This window comes from Cetorhinus maximus, chromosome 22 (assembly GCF_964194155.1).
Source record: "Cetorhinus maximus chromosome 22, sCetMax3.hap1.1, whole genome shotgun sequence".
Taxonomy (NCBI): domain Eukaryota; kingdom Metazoa; phylum Chordata; class Chondrichthyes; order Lamniformes; family Cetorhinidae; genus Cetorhinus; species Cetorhinus maximus.
This window is the reverse complement of record NC_135900.1, coordinates 6,743,617-6,762,018: the sequence shown is the minus strand read 5'-3', so window position 1 is coordinate 6,762,018 and position 18,402 is coordinate 6,743,617.

The window sequence follows — 18,402 nt, the reverse complement described above, 5'->3', positions numbered from 1 at the left end:
GTGCGGCGGCCTCAGACTGCAGCAGAGCAACGCTATAATGAGGCTCATGCTGCAGCTCCCAACTTGGTGGAGCAGACCATTGGGATGCTGAAGGTGAGGTTCTGGTGCCTGGACTGGTCTGGTGGAGCCCTGTAATATAGTCCACAGAGGGTATCACGCATCATCATCATCGCCTGCTGCACCCTTTACAGCCTGGCACCCCAACGGGGAGACGAGCTGGCTGAGGAGGAGGTGGAATTGCTGCACGTCTCCTCTGATGAGGAGGGCACCGACATGGATGAGAGTGAGGAGATCCTCGGAGGCGGCAATGATGGGGATGAGGCCTTCGCACTGACCAGATGAGGCAGGTGTGCCTGGGAAGCCCTCATAGCTGCTAGATTTGTGGAGGATGATGACGACATGCAGTGAGGAGACACCATAGATCCTCACATTGCATCTGTCTGACTCCAGTCTGGCTTATGGCAGCATGAATACCCTCTGTGAGAATGCTCCTGCCATGGAGATGCAGGGGAGGCCCTAATAGTCGCTCGACTGCAGGAGGATGATGATGACATGCAGTGAGGACACTCCATAAATCTTCACATAGCCTCTGAGAATGCCTGACTCCTGTCTGGCCGAGGGCAGATCACTTGCTCTCCGTGATCAGGGTCATATCATAGAGACGCAGCCATGAAATTTTAAAAGCATCTGACCTTTTGTCCACCTTCAGCACCTGAGCCCTTCAGCACCTGAGCCCTTCAGGAGCACAGCTGAGGTCACAGGAAGAGAGGAGTCGGATGGGCTGGATGCTCCCGGAGTCACCTGGATGGACCCGGAGTGTGCACCTGCTGACCCTCCTCCCTATGGGTGCCCCCAGCTGACTTGAGGAGCAGAGGTAATTGGAGTGAGTCCGAGCTTCCTGGCACCCCTCTTGCGTACACAATGCTAGAGTCCAAATATGGTATCAGCGATGGAGTTGAGCCCGCGCAGCAGTGCAGGAGTGAAGTCCTGGACCAAGGTCTCCATGGTGGCCGCTATCCTCGGTGCGTTGCAATGCCGGCGCTATCACCTTAGCCTGAAGGCGGACGGACTCCTCCATTGTGCCTTGCAATCTGAGGAGTGCAGCGGACATCCCTTCCTTATGGTCCTGAGCTTGTCTTTGCAGCTCCAGCAACTGAGACATGACCGAGACCAGAGGCTTGTCATCTGACTGGGACTTAGCAAATTTCTGACCTCCAGCAGTCCTCTGAGTGCCGGGGACCTGGGAAGTTCCTATCTCCACCTGCTGTGGATCAGACGATGCAATTTTCTCACCAGATTGTGATCCCGAGGCTATTCTAAAGATAGATCCCACCGAGGTGTGTGTCTCTGCGCTGGTGGAGGGTGCGGGTGAGCGCTGTGACGGGACTTCAGGGAGGGTGCCACCAGATTCCTCTTCAGGGATTTATTCTGGGCTTGATTGGAAGCCCTGGGTCATGGACTCTACCAGCTGTTTGGCCGATGTGTCTGCGGAAGCAAGGGGAGATAATTAGTGCATGGAAGTGGCCTGTGAAACAGGATACATCACTCAAGGCATTGTTATCTGATGGATGTTGCACTGCTGGACCCTCACTTGGTAGAGCACCGCCGACCTCACCATCAGCACAGGACCAGTCCAGATCCTCACCGGCCAGCTGGATGGCTGTTTTCAAAGTCCATGGGGACCTTGATTTCGGGCATTCCACCACCGGTCTGCGACCTCTCCTTCTTGTTGTGTGTCAGCTTGTCCTGCAAGAATAGAGATGGAGAGAGTGTAAGCAGGATGCCTGCCAGGCCAGATGATAAGTATGTCTGGCCTGGTGGTCGCTGAGTGGTCCCATAGACGGGATGAGAACAATGAAGATGTGCGCGAGAGAGTGAATGGTGATGTCCCTTGAACCAGCAGTGAGTGAGATCCCTGTGGATGTGTGATGGGTTTGTGAGTGTGTGAGTTGATAGTGATGAGAAGAGTGACTTACCCTGGCAGAATGGAGGAGATCATTCATCCTCTTGTGGCACTGGGCGCATTTCCTCTTTTGAAGGGCGTTAGCGCTGACCACTGCTGCCACTGCCTCCCAAGCTGGGTTAGTGCTGTTGCTGCCCATCTTGCAGCCAAAGTGGGGGTAAAGGACATCCCAGCGGGCCTCCATGGCATCCAAAAGGCGCTCGAGGGATGCATCGCTGAATCTGGGGGCTGCAGTCTTCTTCAGTTTCAAGGCCATGTCTTCCATGCAGCGGTGGTGGTCCGGAATCACTGAGATGTGTGCTTGTGGCTGGACTTTAAACATGGCACCCGGCATGATAAAGTGGTGAGGTGATGGCGGGTGGGCGAATGAAGCCTGCCCGCCATGGAAATGGCCTGTTTCCCAGGAGTGTATAAATAATGTGGTGGGTTTGGGACTGTAAGGAACATATCTTTTTACTTCTGTTGGACTGTTGTAAAGAACGTATCTTTTTATTTTCTGTTGGATTGCAGATTAAGATTACAATGGCTGCAGTTTGAAAGACATATCCACTGGAACAGGATGAGAGATGTATACAATGTTGCAGCTCTGGAACAGTATGTGCCATGAAAGACAGGATGGTGCCAGAAAGGAATCCTGGACCAAGGAAGCTGCCTGACAACAGTATTTTAATTGGCTCCTGACCAAGTGATCAGGGTTTGTGTGGTAGCAATGCAGCGGAAAACTCCTGGCCTGCAAAGAGAAAACATCTAAAATCTATTTTCCTCATATCTCCATAACCTGCTTTCTCTCTGAGGAAACCCTTGTAAGAAGGAAAAGGGAAAAACCACGATTAGAGACATTGAAAAGCAAGTTCTCAACCAGTGAGCTAAATACTGAAAGTGCTGGAAGATCACCTCGTGTCATCAACAAGAACTGAAAGGAATTTGGTCAAAAAAACATCGATCAAAATCAACCCATCGAATCCTATACCCTGGAATTGATGCTATTGAACTGTTTTTTTCCACCCTTAAAATCCGTGTTTTATGTCTTATGTGTCAAGTGTGTGTGTGCGTGAGTGTGTGTGAGTGTGTGTGTGTGTGTGTATAAGGATTTAAGACAGGGCTAGAGTTTAAGTTATAGTGTTAGAAGTTAGCAGTTCATATTTCTTTCTTTTACCACTAGCTAAAGACAATTTGTTCAATGAACAGTCATTTATTTATTAAGTTTACAAACCTGGTGCTCATATTCTGTTGACCTAAATTAAACAGTTAGGTAGAACTGGGGCAATCTGGTGGTTTGGTCAAACGTTTCACAGTTGTCGTGGTTCGGGGAGCAGTGGGGTTTGATATTACAGCGCACTATCCCCTGTGAGTCATGATTGGATGATACAGCGTAAAAACCCGCCATCGCGGCCGGCGGGTAAAACATCATTTTATCTGCTCGCTACCGCACTTGGTGCAAATCTGGGACGATTCCACCCATTGTCCAGGACACTCTTTGCTATGTTTCGGACATGTTATAAATCACAATGTATAAGCAAATCCTTCTTGATTGCTGCTTGGTGACTTTGTGACATTAACTGGTTTTGCCTGTGTGAAATTCAGTTTATAAAGTCAAAAGGCACCACAGCATATTCCTCTCCCATGGCTTGAATAAAGAGCTTTACAAGGCAATATTCTTTTTGGCCTGGTTCCTAGCACTACATCCATTCCTGGGAGTTTCTTCAGTTTCTGTCAGGCTCAATGGAGAGCAATTAAATTTTGACCCCGCCTCATGTTTACTTAACAGCAATTTGACTTTATGGAGCCGAATTAACGCGGCTTCACCTTAGAACGTAGGACATAGTAACGTAGGACTTTGGAGCAAGAGGAAGCCATTTGGCCCTTTGAGTCTCCTCCACCATTCGATATGATCATGTCTGATCTGGTTGTGGCCTCAGCTCCACCTTCCTGTCTGCACCCACACCGCACCCCCCACCCCCCTCAACCACCCATAACCCTTGACTCCCTTGTCCATCAAAAATCCATCTAACTCACCCTTGATCAATCTCTTCCCCAGACTCCACTGCTCTCTGGGGAAGAGATTTCCACAGACTAACAACCCTCAGAGAAAAAAATTCTCCTCATCTCTGGCTTAAAAGGGAGACCTCTCATTCTTAAACTGTGTTCCCTAGAAGTAGAATTATATGCACTGTATAATGCTCTATCCTTACAAAATAACTTATCATCCAATTTAATGTGAGGAGCACCATGGTAAAGAGCCACCACTGGCCATTGCTGCCTGACAAGTTTACATAGGCGGTTTGCAATGTAAATGTGGAAGTAGGAAATTATAATGCAAAACTAAAAACAAGCAAAGTATGTAACTTGAAAATGGGGTCAGAGTCACTTTTGCGCAGCTCTGCTTAATTCCCCAAGAGCAATGCCACAGGAGGCTGAGATATATATTATTTTAATGCTATTTGTACATATATGTTTACAACAAAGTTCAATAAACATGAGAGATGAAGGAATAGAAGGTTACGCTGATTGGGTGAGATGAAGAGGAGGGAGAGGATGCAGCATAAACACCAGCACGGACCAGTTGGGCCAAATGGCCTGTTTCTGTGATGTAAACTCTAAGTAATTCTATATGTAGTTATACAAATATGAGATATTTCTCATGCTAGAGCATGAGAAAGGTTGGCGAGAAAATTATACTAACAGCAGAGATAAGTTGGTCTAGAGGAATACAAGGTGTATCCAGGATGCAAACAATTAAGAATGATATAATGAGAACAGAACATGGCATGGCCAAGAAGCAACATTTATATGGATCATCCTTATAGCCCTGCACATAGAGGTACACAGAACAAGAGGGTGAGAGAGAGTGAGGAAATGCTAGATCGACACTATCAAAATCCATCTGTCTTGAAGGGATCGAGATGACTGAACTGACCAGGCTAGTTCAGACCCAACGACAGTGGAGTCAATTCATTTATATATAAACAATTTTTTAAAGGCTGCAGAATATAATTATTAAGTAAACATTGCATTTATACTCAGGTCTTTGGAGAGGGCACTGCTGAAGAACAAATGCTATTTGAGTTGATTTGGCTTGATCTCTCCTCACCCACCTATTGCAGATGCATCTATTCTTGAGCGTATTAGTAGGAATAACAACCACGCAGCCCTTGTGGAGACTGAGTCCTGTCTGCATACTGACAACACCCTGCTGTGTGCTGCGCTAAATGGAATAGATTCAGAACAGATCTAGCAGCTCGAGCCGGGACAAGCATGAGGCGATGTGGGTTCAAGCCCCACTCCAAGACTTGAGTATGTGATCCAGGTTGACTCTTCACTGCATCATTGGGAGAGTGCTGTGTTGATGAGGTGCTGAATTTCCAATGGGACATTAAACGGGTTTTCTGTCTTTCTATTCAGGTGGATGTGAAAGATTCCCTGGCACCATTCGATGAGGAGCAGGGAGATTTCAGTGTCTTGGGCAGTCAGTCAATGCCATCAAAATGCTAGTCTCATTAATAATGATCATGAAACTAGTGGATTATCGTAAAAAATCCATCTGGTTCACTAATGTCCTGCAGGGGAGGTAACCTGTGGCCTTTCCGCAGTCTGGTCCTGCATGTGGCTCCACAACCACAGAAATGGACAGGACTTTCCCCTCCTTGGACTAAGTGCGTTGTGGGCGGGAAAAGCGGCTTTTCCTCCGCCGACTACAATGGCGCATTTTCGCGTCCAATTGCCCGCTTCTCGCTTCATTAAATCTGCATCGGCTGTTTAGCCGGCGGGCAGCCTATAATTCACCAGACCAGCCATGATTTCAGTGGATCCTCACTCCGGGTACCATATTGAAACCGCACCCGCACACAGATCTTTCAATATCTGTAGCCCAGGACCGCTCCAGGTGAGAGATGGCCCCCAAAAGCAGGAAGAGTGCAGCCCCCAAGTTTAGTGACTCCTTGCTGGGTCACTTCCTGGATGCTGTTGAGGCCCGTCGTGATCTTCTCTACCCGGGGGATGGCCAGCAGAGATTCAACCAGGCCACCAACCCAGCTTGGGAGGTGAGTGCCACCTCAGCCCGCAGGAGAACAGCAATACAGTCCCGCAAATGGATGAATGATCTCATCTGCACAGCCAGGGTAAGACAACCTTCTCATCCCTCTCAGCTCACACTCTCACCAGCCCCTCACACATTCACAGGATGACAGTCCACAGGGGTCTCACACATGACCAGAACAAGGGGCATCAGCACTCACTCTCCCACACACACACCCTGACGTCTCCATCTGGACTCACATCCCGTGCAATTTGCGTACTCATCCCGTACACAGCTCCGCTCAGCACCCACACAAGGCAGGCGCCCTTATCATCTGCCTTATGTGCTTCTGCTCACACTCTCTCCATCAGTCTTCATGCAGGCCAAGCTTGCCCATAACGAAAAGGAGAAGTCTCAGACCAGTGGCGGGATGCCAGAGAGCAAGGCTCTCACCCAGTATAAGGAGTGAACAATACAGCTGGCCAGAAAGGACAGGGACTGTGCCTGTGGTGACAATGAGGTCAGCAGCACACACCCAAGTCAGGACCCTGCACCACCTGATCTTTCAGACAGTGAGACTGCGAGTGCAATGTTATGTCTTGGAGTCTGTTGCCATGCGCTAATTATCTCCACCCTCTTTCATACCACAGCCAAACACCCCAGGGACACCAGGAGCCAGCCCCTCATCTCCAGCTCCGAAGCCACATCGGATGAGGATTTTGCGGACCCACTAGGGACACAGCATCTGTGATTCTGGGCACCTCTAGAGGAGGCTGAGATGTATCATCCACTCAGCATTTCTGGCTGAAGATTGTAGCAAATGCTTCAATCTTATCTTTTGCACTGATGTGCTGGGCTCCCCCATCATTGAGGATGGGAAATGTGTGGAGCCTCTTCCTCCAGTGAGTTGGTTAATTGTCCACCACCATTCACAACTGGATGTGGCAGGACTGCAGAGCTTAGATCTTATCCATTGGTTGTGGGATCGCTTAGCTCTGTCTACCTCTTGCTGCTTATGCTGTTTGGCTCGCAAGTTGTCCTGTGTTATAGCTTCACCAGGCTGACACCTCATTTTTAGGTATGCCTGGTGCTGCTCCTGGCATGCCCTCCTGCACTCCTCATTGAACCAGGGTTGATCCCCTGGTTTGAAGGTAATGGTAGAGTGGAGGATATGCCGGGCCATGTGGTTACAGATTGTGTTCGAGTACAATTCTGCTGCTGCTGATGGCCCACAGATCTGTTTGAAATCTATCCCATTTAGCACGGTGGTAGTGCCACACAACACGATGGAGGGTATCCTCAATGTGAAGGTGGGACTTCATCTCCACAATGACCGTGCGGTGGTTACTCCTACCGATACTGTCATGGACAGATACATCTGCGGCAGGCAGGTTGGTGAGGATAAGGTTAAGTGTATTTTTCCCTCTTGTTGGTTCCCTCACCACCTGCCGCAGCTTTATCATTTAGGACTCGGCCAGCTCAGTCAGTAGTGGCGCTACTGAACCACTCTTAGTGATGGATATCCAGAGTACATTCTGTGCCCTTGCCACCCTCAGTGCTTCTTCCAAGTGGTGTTCAACATGGAGGAGCACTGATTCATCAGCTGAGGGAGGGCGGTACGTGGTAATCAGCAGGAGGTTTCCTTGCCCATATTTGATCTGATGCCATGAGAATTCATGGGGTCCGGAGTTGAAGTTGAGGACTCCCAGGGCAACTCCCTCCTGACTGTATACCACTGTGCTGCCACCTCTGCTGGGTCTGTCCTGCTGGTGGGACAGGACATGCCCAGGGATGGTGATGGTGGAGTCTGGGACATTATCTGTAAGATATGATTCTATGAGGATGACTATGTCAGGCTGTTGCTTGACTAGCCTGTGAGACAGCTCTCCCAATTTTGGCACTAGCCCCCAGATGTTAGTAAGTAGTACTTTGCAGGATTGACAGGGCAGGTTTTGCCGTTGTTGTTACTGTTGCCTAGTCAATGCCGGGTGGTCCGTCTGGTTTCATTCCAGTTTCAAGATGGTGGTCCTCAGGTTTTATTACCAGGCCAGCTTCAACCCTCCCTGTCTGACCGTGAAAATCCTTCCCATCGTCCTGGAGGAGTATAACACTCAGGTATCCCTCCCTCCTATCACTCTCAGTCCTCCCCCTGTAATCCTGGATCCCATTGTAATTGTGATTGATATCCCTGTGTTACCCCCTGAGTCCTTTGAGATGGATGTGCCTATGCTCCAAGTCGACATTACCCGTCCCCGTCTTGAGGCCTACTGTAGCGTCACATATAGGGACCTCCCCCCCGCAACCCATGAGTCCATTGAGTGCCCGCCCCTACACTACCTGTTCCTGATCTACAGGCTGCAGATGCCTCCCCATCTGCGGGTGAGTACCATGCTAGAAACCCCCTGGAACGCTGTGCGTTAGGTGATGACCACGCCCTGTGCACACTATGCTGGGCATATCTGACAGTGGACTGACATACCCTCCCCCTCCAAGGACTGGGACAAGGATTGTTTTTAGAAGCTCTGCGATGTAAGCTGAAGCGCTTCTTCACTCTGCAATCCTCGCACTCCGGCCCTGGCTCAGTTATGACCTTCTGTAAGAGACTCTTTCCAAATTCTGGCCCAGAGGATACTTCCCTCGCGTCCCGCAGTCAAGTGTCTTGAGTGCAACCTTCCCCAGTCTTCCCCCCACCCCCCACCCCGCAGTCAAGCTCTTGCCCTCCAGCCCCTTCCCGTACCTCTGTCTCGTCTTCCCCGCCGCCCCCCCCAGTTAAGCCCTTGCCCTGCAGCACATTACAACCCACCCCTGCCTTATCCCTGGTTTGGGATGTAGACCCTTGCCTCTGTAACTCCCATTGAAAGTGAAGTGGTGCTGCCTACGAAGCCAACATTGAGACCGAGCGCAATGCAAGATAGGCAAACAATCCTCAAAGTCATGAGGGAAGCGTCGGTCACCAGTGGCCCTTTGATCCAGCATTGGGGGGCATGATTCCGGTGAGCTCCCTTCATAATGAGCGTTCATGATATTGTAATGTTATTTAAATGGCATTCCTGACATTGCATGGTGGGAAAAGCACGGCGCCATTGAGGGACAATTGCAACCCGTTTTTATGCCGACAGGAAGCTGACTTTATCACTCCCACAATACTTGCCCCTCCCACCCACAATTACACCTATCATGGGCGGGACCAGAGAATTCAGGCCCATGTGTTTGACTCTTAACTGCCCTTTGCAATGACCTAGCGAGCTACTCAGTTGTATAAAACCATCACATAAAAGCTGAATAAGAGTAAAACAAGACAAACCACCTGGCATCAACCTAGATTCCAGAAACAACAAAGGCACAGCCTGGCCAATCAACCCTGCAAAGCCTCGCTCACTAACATCTGGAGACTTGTGCCCAAGGGGAGCTGTCCCACAAGCAACAGTGTGACATAGTCAAACTCAGCAAATCATTTCTTACAACCAATGTCTCAGATTCCTCCCACCCCACTGGCAGGAGAGAGCCACAGTGGGATACAGTCAGGAGGGGGTTGCCCTGGGATGTCTCAACGTTGACTCTGGGCTCCATGAAGTCTCATGGCATCAAGCCAAACATGGGCAAGGAAACCTCCTGCTGATTACCATGTAGTGCCCTCCCTCTGCTGAAGAATCAGTGCTCCTTCCTCCATATTGGACACCACTTGGAAGACACATGGAGGGTAACAAGGACACAGAATGTACTCTTGAGTCAGGACTTCAATGTCCATTACTAAGAAAGGCTCAGTAGCACCACTACAAACTGAACTGGCCAAGTTCTCAAAGGCCTATTTGCTAGACTAGGCTTGCAGCAGGTTGTGAGAGAAGCAACAAGAGGGAAAAACGTACTAATGTAAACCTTTATTCAAGAAAGGAGGGAGACAAAAAGCGGGAAACTACAGGTCAGTTAACCTAACATCTGTCATAGGGCAATTGCTAGAATTCATTATTAAGGAGGAGGTTATAACAGGATACTTAGAAAATCATAATGTGATCAGGCAGAGTCCACATGGCTTTGTGAAAGGGTAAATGTGTTCAACTAATTTATTAGAGTTTCTTGAGGAAGTAACAAGCAAGGTGGATAAAGGGGAACCTGTAGATGTGTGTACTTGGATTTTCAAAAGGCATTCAATAGGGTGCCACATCAAAGGTTGCTTCACAAGATAAGAACTTATGGTATAGGGGGTAACATGGATAGAGGATTCGTTAGCTAACACAAAACAGAGAGTAGGGATAAATGGGTCTCTTTTAGATTGGCAAGCTGTAACTAGTGGAGTGCCACATGGATCAGTGTTGAGGCCTCAACTATTTACGATCTGCATCAATGATTTGGATGAAGGGACTAAATGTATGGTAGCTAAATCTGCCCATGACACCAAGATAGGTAGGAAAGTAAGTTGTCAAGAGGAGGTGGGTGGTCTGAAAAGGGATATAGACAGGTTAAGTGAGTGGACAAAAATTTGGCAGATGGAGTATAATGTGGGAAAATGTGAACTTGTCCACTTTGGTAGGAAGAACAGAAAAGCAGCAAACAGAGAAGTCAATTAATGGCCAGCCAGCGTGAAAGGTGTGCTGAAAGGATCAGCACCGCCTGGGTGGGGGCAAGAAGATGTCACTGTGGGTGCAGGTGAGCGCTGCGAGAGAGAGCTTCCTGGGGGCAGACAGCTGATCAGGAAAGCTGCAGACCTGAAAATGCTCAGGTTTAAAAACCTGCAATAACAAAAAGTGTCCATGCATCACAATCGATCACCTGAAAATATAACTGATAAAAACGCTGTCCGCCGATATTTATTTTTATTTTATTTCAAAATGGAAATTTCACCCCGCCCTTGGATGAGGTTTGGTGAAAAATGCAAAGGCCACCCGGCCGTTTTGCCCGTCCGCCAACCGTAAGGTTGGACGGGCCATGAAAAATCGGAGACAATGGCGCCGTTAATGAGCTCAATTGCCCTTTTCATTGTCAGCGGGCGGGCTTCCAACTTTTGCGTGCGCCCGTCAAGTGAAATATCGCGCGAGTGCACGATGATGTTGGGACACTCGCCCAGCTTCTTCTCGCGTGATTTTATACCTGATCGGGTTGGGCGTACGCCCGCCCGCGAGACATAAAATTCTGCCCATAATTACATTCCAATTCAGAGAAGGCCCCTTCGACAGTACATTCCAAACCTGTGACCACGTCTACCATGTGGAAGGACAAGGGCAGCACATACATGGGTACAACTGCAAGTTCCCCTCCAAGCCACTCGCCATCCTGACTTGGAAATTTACCACCGCTCCTTCACCGTCGCTGGGTCAAAATCCTGGAACCACGCCCTCACAGCGCTGTGGGTGTACCTACACCAGGTGGACTGCATGTGGTTCTAAGAAAGGGAGCTCACCGCCACCTTTTCAAGGGCAGTTAGGGATGGGCAATGAATGCTGGCCCAGCCAGCGACGCCCACATCCCTAGAACGAATAAAGAAAATGAAAGAAACTCATTGCATTGATATTTTTGGACATTTACCATTTGCAAATTGGCCGTTGCGCTGACCGGCCTAACAAAAGTGACAACACTTCATTGGCTGTTAATCACACTGAGAATCCTTATGGTGAAAAAGGTGCTATATAAACGCAAATTTTTATTATCGTCAAATTGACGCTTTAATGCAGCGCTGAGAGAGTGCAGCATTATTGAAGGCGTTGGGTTTCAGATGGGAAGTTAAACCAAGATCCCATCACTCTGTTTAGTTGGATATAAAAAGATCCTGTGGCATCACCTGAAAGAAGAGAAGGGAATTCTCTCAATGCCCTGAGTAACATTTCTTCTTCAACCCTGGTGAGAATTTCATAGAATGCTTTTGAGATAGTTTCTTAAAACAGCACATCCTGGAACCAACCAGAGAGAAGGTTATATTAGACTTGGTACTGTGTAATGTGACAAGATTAGTTAATGACCTCAGAGTAAAGGCGCCCCTTGGTAGCAGCGACCTCAGTATGATTGAATTTTACATCCAGTTTGAAAGGGAGAAGAATGGGTCTAAGACTAGTATTTTAAACTTAAATAAGGGCAACTATGTGAGCTTGAAAGCTGAGCTAGCTGAAGTGAACTGGGGTACTAGGCTAGGGGATAGATCAATGGAGAAGCAGTGGCAGACATTTAAGGGGATATTTCAGAATACTCAGAATAAGTATATTCCTACTATAAAGAAAAATTCTAAAGGGAGGACCCGCCATCCATGGTTAACGAAAGAAGTTAGGGAAAGCATCAAACCTAGGGAAAGGCATGGAATGCGCAAAGATGAGTGGCAGGACAGATGATTGGTCAGAATATAAAGGCCAGCAGAGAATGACTAAAAGGTTAATCAGGAGAAAGAAATTATGAAAGTATGACAGGAAGCTAGCTAGAGATGTAAAAATGGATAACAAGTGTTTCTACAGGTATTTAAACAGAGAAAGAGTAAGTAAAGTGGGTGTTGGTCCTCTAGAGAGTGACAGTGGGCAGTTAAAAGTAGATAATAAGGAAATGGCGGATAAAATGAAAAATATTTTGCTTCTGTCTTCACTATAGAGGATACAAAAAACATTCCAGTAATTGCTGTGAATCAGGAGGTGGAAGGGAGCGGGGAACTTGGTGAAATTACAATCACTAGGAAAGCGGTACTGAGAAAACTGATGAAGCTGTGAGCTGACAAGTCTCCAGATCCAGATGGACTTCATCCAAGAGTCTTAAAAGAGGTGGCTAATGAGGTAATAGGTGCGTTGGTGATAATTTTCCAAAATTCAATAGATTCTGGAAAGGTTCCAGCAGCCTGGAAAGTAGCAAATAGAACCCCTCTATTCAGGAAAGGAGGGAGGCAGAAAACAGAAACTATGGCCAGTTAGCTTGGCATCTGTCGCGGGGAAGGTGTTAGAGTCAATCATTAAAGAGGTCATAGCTGAGTACTTAGAAAATTCAAGGTAACCGGGAAGAGTCAGCATGGAATTTATGAAAGGGAAATCATGTTTAATCAATTCATTAGAGTTCTTTGAAGGAGTAATGTGTGTTGTGGATAAAGGAGAGACTATAGATGTATTGTACTTGGATTTCCAGAAGGCATTTGATAAGGGGCCACATCAAAGGTTATTGCAGAAAATAAAAGCTCATGGTGTAGGGGGTAACATATTAGCCTGGGTAGAAGATTGGCTGGCTGCCAGAAAGCAGAGAGTATGCATAAATGGGTCGTTGTCTGATTGACAGGATGTGACAAGCGGAGTCCCACAGGGGTCTGTGCTTGGGCCTCAACTTTTTACAATGCATATCGATGACTTAGATGAGGGGATCGAAGGCATGGTAGCTAAATTTGCAGATGACATAAAGATAAATAGGAAAGTATGATGTGAAGAGGACATAAGCAGGTTGCAGATGGACATAGATAAGTTGAGTGAGTGGGAAAATCTGGCAAATGGAGTATAATGTGAAATAATGTGAAGTGGTTCACTTTGGCAGGAAGAACAAAAAAGCAGAGTACTACTTAAATGGAGAACGACTTCAAAATTCTAATGTGCAGAGGGATCTAGGTGTTCTTGTTTATGAGTCACAAAACGTTAGTATGCAGGTACAGAAAGTCATTAAGAAGGCTAATGGAATGCTATCCTTTATTATGAGAGGGAATGAACATAAAAGTAAGGATGTTATGCTTCAGTCATACAGGGCATTGGTAAGACTGCACCTCAAATACTGTGTGCAGTTTTGGTCTCCTTATTTAATGAAGGATGTAAATGCATTGGAGGCAGTTCAGAGGAGGTTTAATAGATTGATACCTGGAATGAGCGGGTTGTCTTATGAGGATATGTTGGACAGGCTGGGCTTGTTTTCACTGGAGTTTAGAAGAGTGAGGGGGGACTTGATTGAAGTGTACAAGATCCTGAATGGTCTTGACAAGGTGGACGTGGAAAGGATGTTTCCTATTGTGGGTGAGTCCAGAACTAGGGGGCACTGTTTTAAAATTAGGGGTCACTCGTATAGGACAGAGATGGGGAGAATTTTTTACTTTCAGAGGGTTGTGCTTCTTTGGAACTCTCTGCCTGAGGTGGTGGAGGTGGGGGTCATTGAATATTTTTAAGGCAGAGGTAATAAATTCTTGTTAGGCAAGGGAATCAAAGATTATCAGGGGGAACTCGAAACACATCTTATTGAATGGCGGAGCAGGCTCGAGGGGCCGAATGGCCTCCTCCTGTTCCTATTTCTTATGTTCGTATGTTTGAAGCAGATTAACTTAAAACAGAAAATGCTAGAAATACTGAGCAGCTCAAGCAGCATCTGTGGAGAATGAGATAAAAGAGTTAATGTTTTAGGTCAATGATGTTTAATCAGAACTGACTAATCAATTGATGATTCAATTCTCTGCTCTATGTGCAGCTTTGCAATACTTTAATTGGTTCATCCACATTCAAACAGTGACTGCCCTTCAAAACAAAAAATTTGTTGACTGGAACACCTTGGTAGCTCCAGAAAAGTAACGGGATGCTCCAAAAATCCAAATCCCTCCTTTTCTCTCCGAAGTCAGTAAAATAAAGCGGATCCACTTTAATTTGCAACCAAAAGTGAATTGTCCGACCGTCCATATTGTGTTGTGGAAAAGTTGAAATGACTCACTACAGCAACCAGACGGAGCAGCATTTTGAAGAATTTAAACACAATGGAACATGTAACGTTAAAACAAAAGTCTGCTTGTGAAATAGAAATGTTCACTTCTCAGGGATTCAATTAATCCCACCTAATTGTCCAGTTCAGTGTTTTATTCAGTGGTGACTGAGCAATCTGCGCAATTATTCCTGTTCCTTTCTGTGAGGAAACAAAGCACACAGTCACCCTGTGAAATAGACAAACAAATTACACCAGTTTCTCAGTTGATCATCCCTGTAACATCTTCTAAATTAATGACACACTGCGGAGCCTATTAATCCTACAAGCTAGTACAAACGACACCGTTGTTGCTTCTTTGTACCATCTAATGGGTAAAGAAATGAGGCGGTAATTATTTTAACACAATTACTTCCAGACAAATGCACTCCATCCTATGTCCAATGCCAGGCCCCGTTCCTATGATGCTGATACTTTTTCATAATTTCTTACCAATGCCCTTCGTTATTCATCCCCGGCTTTACTTTTCGGTTTCAAATTATGAAACATCAAAAAGGACAATCCAAAAATGAAAGGGACAACATTTCAATCCAGTCTCTGGCATACGTACCAGAGGGACTGGAAAAATGGGGCAATATCAGGTATTACAATCCTCAGGTGGGAAGCTTTAACTAAAATAACCATATTTACTGAATGACCCCTAAATGAAGAAATTACCAAGGGCGGAATTCTATGGCCCCATCGCAGGGGCGGGACAATAAAATGCGGCAAGCCGTTCTTTTTTTTTTTGTTTTTAATTCAACCATGGAATGTGGGCTTCCTTGGCTGGGCCCAGCATTTTTATTACCCATCTCTAGTTGCACCTTGAGAAGGTGGTGGTGAGCTGCCTTCTTGAACCGCTGCAGTCCATGTGGTGTAGGTACACCCACAGTGCTGTTAGGGAGGGAGTTCCAGGATTTTGACCCAGCGGCAGTGAAGGAACGGCGATATATTTCCAAGTCAGGATGGTGAATGACTTGGAGGGGAAATTCCAGTTGGTGGTGTTCCCATCTATCTGCTGCCTTTGTCCTGCTAGATGGTCGTGGTTGTGGGGTTTGGAAGCTGCTGTCTAAGGAGCCTTGGTGAATTCCTGCAGTGCATCTTGTAGATGGTACACACTGCTGCCACTGTGCGTTGGTGATGGAGGGAGTGAATGTTGAAGGTGATGGATGGGGTGCTGATCAAACATTTGACCTCCAACAACCACAACCATCTTCCTTTGTGCTAGGTATGACTCCAACCAGTGGAGAGTCTTCCCCCTGATTCCAATCTTGCTAGGGCTCCTTGATGCCACACTCGGTCAAATGCAGCCTTGATGTCAAGGACAGTCACTCTAACCTCACCTCGGGAGTTCAGCTCTTCTGTCCGTATTTAAACCAAGGCTGTAATGAGGTCAGGAGCTGAGTGGCCCTGGCGGAACCCAAACTGGACATCAGTGAGCAGGTAATTGCTAAGCAAATGCTGCTATAATAGCACTGTTGCAGACCCCTTCCATTACTTTACTGCTGATTGAGGGTAAACTGATGGGGAGACAATTGGCCAGGTTGGATTTGTCCTGCTTTTTGTGTGCAGGACATACCTGAACAATTTTCCACATAGCCGGATAGATGCTAGTGTTGTAGCTGTACTGGTACAGCTTGGTTAGGGGTGTGGTAAATTCTGGAGCACAAGTCTTCAGTGCTATTGCCGGAATATTGTCAGGGTGCATAGCCTTTGCAGTATCCAGTGTCTGCCATTTCTTGATATCATGTGGAGTGAATTGAATTGGCTGAAGTCTGGCATCTGTGAGGCTGGGGACCTCCGGAGGAGACCGAGATGCACCATCCAATTGGCACTTTTGGCTGAAGATTGTAGCAAATGCTTTAGCCTTATCTTTTGCAGTGATGTGCTGGGCTCCTCCATCATTGAGGATGGGAATATTTGTGGAGCCTTCTTCTTCAGTGAGTTGTTTCACTGTTCACCACCATTCACAACTGGATGTGGCAGGACTGCAGAGCTTAGATCTGATCCGTTGGTTGTGGGATTGCTTAGCTCTGTCTATTACTTGCTGCTTATACTGTTTGGCATGCAAGTAGTCCTGTTTCGTAGCTCCACCAGGTTGGCACTGCATATTTATTTATGCCTGGTGGCATGCCCTCCTGCACCCTTCATTGAATAGGGTTGATCCCCTGCCTTGATGGTAATGGTAGAGTGAGGCGTATGCCTAGCCATGAGGTTACAGATTGTGTTCAAGTACAATTCTGCTGCTGATGGCCCACAGGGCAACAGTCTTCCTTCCCTAAATGCCATTAGTGAACTAGATGGGGTTTTACAACAATGGTTTCATGGTCACCAGATTTTTATTGAATTCAAATTCCACCATCTGACTTGGTGGGATTTGAACCCAGGTCCCTAGAGCATTACCCTGGGTCTCTGGATGACTACTCCAGTGACAATGCCACTACGCCATCACCTCCCATTCAAAGGCCATTGGCTTCGGCAGAACCGTAAAATACCGCCGGCGTGAAATTCGGCAGCAATGTGATTCTACTTTTTGTAGCTTTTATTTTAACATGAATCAGAACTAATGCAAATCACATGAATTAACAAGTAAATGATACTCCAAATAAAAAGTAAATTTCATTTAAATAGTCGATACAACAATAGATATGTCTCACGCAGCCACAAGTGTCTGCATCAGTCCCCACGCAAATGTGCACCATTTGGCTACACAGTTCCACAAGATACTGTTCTTTATTCATACAGGGTAGGTCAGGAGTCCTATCCAACCACAACTTTCACCTTCTCGTTTCATGGGTACAATTATCATCCACAAGACACACTGCCATGAACTCTCCCTCCCTCGGGTTCCAACAATCCTGATGGTGCAGCTTTCCAGAGTTCCTTTTCAACCGAACTACCAACAACAACCAACCCAGTTCACGGATTGGCTACTTCTGGACAAATATCCAGTTCTTTAGCATCTCCGAGCTTTCTAGGTTTTGGACAGAATCACAGAATCTCTACAGCGCAGAAGGAGTCCATTTGGTCCATAAAGTCTGCACTGACTCTCTGAAAGGGCATTCTACCTAATCCCACTCCCCTGCCTTATCCCAGTAACCTTGCACATTCTCTCTTTTTAGGTAGCAATCCAATTCCTTTTTGAATACCTTGATCGAACCTGCCTCCACCACAACTTCTAGGAAGTTTGTTCCAGGCTCCAACCACCCTCTGGGTAAAAACCTTTTTCCTCACATCACTTTTACTCCTTTTGACCATTAATTTGAACCTGTGCTCTCTAGTTCTTGATATTCTCTTGAGTGGGAACAGTTTCTCACTATTTACCCTGTCCATACCCCTCAGGATCTTGAATTCCTCTATCAAGCCTCATCTCAGCCTTCTTTTCTCCAAGGAAAACAGTCCCAACCTCTCCAATCTATCCTCATAACTACAGTTCTTCATCCCGGGGGTCATTCTTGTGAATCTCCTCTGTGCTCTCTCCAAATCCTTCACATCCTTCCTCAAGTATGGCGCCCAGAACTGGATGCAGTACTCCAGTTGAGGCCTACCTAGTGTCTTATACAAGTTCAACATGACCTCCTTACTCTTGTACTCAATGACCCTCTTAATAAAGCCTAAGATTTATGTTTTATTAACTGCTCTCTCAACATGCACTGCCATCTTCAATGACTTACATACATATAAACTGAGACCCCTCTGTTCCTGCACCTCCTTTAGAGTTTCTCCCTTTTTTTAATACTGTCCTCCATATTCTTCCTGCCAACAT